This window comes from Poecilia latipinna, unplaced genomic scaffold (assembly GCF_001443285.1).
Source record: "Poecilia latipinna isolate Pla-1442-1.1 unplaced genomic scaffold, P_latipinna-1.0 Scaffold1120, whole genome shotgun sequence".
NCBI classification, from domain to species: domain Eukaryota; kingdom Metazoa; phylum Chordata; class Actinopteri; order Cyprinodontiformes; family Poeciliidae; genus Poecilia; species Poecilia latipinna.
Window position 1 is genome coordinate 116,686 of NW_015113736.1, and position 3,402 is coordinate 120,087.

The window sequence follows — 3,402 nt, forward strand, 5'->3', positions numbered from 1 at the left end:
GAAACTCCCCAATGCTTACAGCTCCTTCTGTAGGGTCACACTGACAGGTTTCCTGCCTACAGGATGAAATCTAAAAGTTTCTCAGTCAGTGAGAAGGTTTAAAAAATATATCCAATACTATCACATGAGATAATAAAAACAGTCTGTATAATGTGATCATGTGGAGGTGATCTCAATAAAACTAGTCACATTTATTGACTGTTGCAGTTCATGGCTAGACGTTTATGTCTTCTGACATTTTGACTGACTGGGCCAAAAAAAAAAAATCCTCTCAATCTTTTTCTATCTGTTTATTTTTAAAATAACTGAAATATATAGTAATGATATTTAATTTTTTGTAAGTTTATCTAATATTTGACAACGTGGATTGAGACACTGAAGGTTTTACAGTTGATTTGAAAGCTGAAGTTGGAGGCTAATTTGTGCTATGCTAACACACTGGAGATTGGAATTACAAGCACCATTTCAGCCAAAGTTTTGAAATCAGGGAACATTTGAAACAGTTGAAAATGTTTATGGGTCTCCACTGAGTAGGCAGGAGTGTGACTTATATCTGTCAAAATGACAGATGACCTTCAGATTTTACCATCTCCGTTTTAAAAAACAGTCAAAGATGGAAAAAATTTGGTTAACTTCACCCGTGATTTTGAAAAAATATGATCTCCAAAATCTGTCATCGACTGGAGTGTATTAGTACAAAACTCTTTGTGGATTTCTGAAGATGAGTTTACCTTTTCAGAAAACCATGCCTCCCTCATTGATATCCAGCATCTTTCCACCTCTAACTGGGATCTCATTTGTTATGGTTTGTCAAGCCTGATAACCCAAAAAATACCCTGGACACTTTGAACCTGCTCTGGAGTCCAGGCCCAGGGATATTTGTTTTCTAACCACCACTCATTATTTCATTCTGGTCCTCCTCCAGACATTTCTTCCCCTCATCTTTTTCTCCACACTTTGAAGGGAAAAACAGCTTGATCTCATTAAAATCACACAGAAAGATTCCATTTACTCTGCTGATATTTATTCACTGCACACTGTTTACCTTCCTTCTGCTTGCATCTCTTTGCCATAAACAGCCATGAATCTTTTCTTGTTTTCCACACTATATTTTATTCGCTTTTGTTCAGATATTAATACCAGTCTGTCTACAGAGGCCTATGGAGTAGGATCCAGCAGCAGCAGAATACAGATGAGCCAAAGCAGGGATTAGAGGTCAGAAAACAGACAGTGCCTACCAATACTTTCTATTTCATTCTTCATGCTGCTTCCCACCAGCGGGGGAGCATGTCTCCTCTGGTCATTTTTTATTTTATTTTATTTTTTTACCTATTTTCTGAACTGGAAGAAATTTAGCCTTTGAACCTGGCTGCTAAAAGCATATTCATCTCCCCTTGTCTTGTGGTGGCCCCATACAACTGTTCCTGAATTTTCATACATGGCATCCTAGTTTCAGATGAATTATTCAGACACATTTCTCTTTAGCCATCACGACACTTTCATATCACACAGATGTGGGAAAGGAGAAAGAAAAAAAAATCTAAAATGAAAAGTAGCAAAGGGGTGGAACCTGAAAGAGGAAAGCTGATTGGTATCGTTCAGATTTCACGTTCACTGGCTGAAAAGCAACAAGGCTGAGCACCCAGAAAGAATGCCACAATTTAGGTGTAATTTTGTACCCATGCTGGCCTGCACTAGGTGCATAAATGAATCCATTTTCAACAAGAATGGATGTCTAACACAACATGTTAGAGTGTGATCAGGAGTGGAACGATAGTGTTGTCAGGCAGTCAGTGAAAATAGAGATCGGATGGTTTATACAAAGGTTTAACAGCATTTGATGAACTTTAGTAGAAATCCCACCATGGTCTGTTATGTTTGTACTGTTCCAAAGTCTTGCATGTGTCAAAGAATACACAAAAACATATGAGGTATCCTCAGTCCTTAAGTATGTCTCTTTTTTTATGAATGTGCAATCTGCATTGAAAACAGACTTATGGAATCAGACCAACGCAACTTTTCCAGCATTTACACTCTAAGTGTCTCTGTTGGGTTCCTGGGTGTTTTTTCTTTTGTTGTGTTGCTGTTTTTCCTTCCATCCTTTAGGGGGCGCCTGGAGGTTATTCCTGGAGGGCATGGACCGGCAGATCTGAATCACCTGCACCGCATTATCTCATCTAGAGGAGCATAAGAGGAGGAGGCAGCCTACACATCGGTGCCAGAGTGTTTGCCAGGTTTGGTACTTCAGGCCACCTGTTCTACTTTAGTGATTGCTCTCGTCGTGAATTCCTTGTGATATTGTTTTTGTGCCTCCTTCCCAGAAACTCTCCTTGAGACACCGGTGGATTCTACCCACTGGATGGCCAAGAACCCGTTACCTTCTTATTGTGACCAGATCTCCCCGGATCTCCAAGTAGGCTGTTTTCCTTGCTCCTGCCATAGAGAAAACCTGGTCTGATCTTGTCCGCCCTCCAGTGCCGCCCCCCACGTTCAGCAGCAACCCCCCGGCTTCAAGACATTCACCCTGGAACCATCATATCCCTCCCTGGTCCTGATCATCTCCACCAAGAGTAAGTCCGTTTCTATTTTTCCTGCAAGTCATCATTTCCCTCAGCTGATGAACTCCCCATTATTCTCTCATCCTCTAGTCACAGTCCAGAAGCGCTGATCCAACCCCGGACCTGATTGCCTTTTTGATTATTGCCTTCTTTATAATATCATTTTACTGATTTCCCTTGTACTGTGGGTATTCTTGCATGTGGGTCAGAAGATTAAAACCTGACATGACGGTCTCGTTCTCCATTCTTTGATGGACTGTAGAGAGCAGTGTTGGGCACCTATGGCAAACATGCAACACTACACAATGTGTCTGGAATTAATAAATACAGTTATTAGAAACATGGCAAATCTAAGGGCAATGATGACTTTATGGGCAGAATCATGAAGAAGCCTGTGTGTGATCCTCCACTAAGGAGTTGTTGCTCATCCGCCATGTTTCTCTGTAGTCACTGAATGTTGAAATGTACAAATATTTGGACATGGCTGTGAAAATATGTAAGTTTTCATGTGGTGAATGACAGTTAAGAGGGAGAAGGAACAGTAAGAGAATATTGGGAATCTGCCTCTATACTTGCAGAAAGAGGGAAAAGACCAAACAAAACGGAGAACAAGAGAAACCATAGCAACAAAACATGTTTATGTATTTAGTGACACGCACAGCCCAAGTCAGTATGTTTGTGAACACCTTGTCCATACTTGAGTGAACACCTGTGTTGTACTCATAGTTATGGTTCATGGTTTGTAATTCCAAGCATCAGACTAACTTGTTTCAATTACAAAAAGGTTCCAGTCATAAGAGGGAAAAAGACGTCTACTTCCATGTCATGTAGTAGACGTAGACAG

General features: G+C 40.6%; 1 long non-coding RNA gene across 1 annotated transcript; it reads left to right on the top strand.

The window, feature by feature from the left end:
- Positions 1-2,140: 2,140 nt before the first annotated feature.
- On the top strand, positions 2,141-2,902 carry LOC106959809 (uncharacterized). The gene is made up of 2 exons (XR_001427440.1): positions 2,141-2,570; positions 2,649-2,902. It is a non-coding gene; the product is annotated as an uncharacterized LOC106959809 (long non-coding RNA).
- The last annotated feature ends 500 nt before the right edge of the window (positions 2,903-3,402 follow it).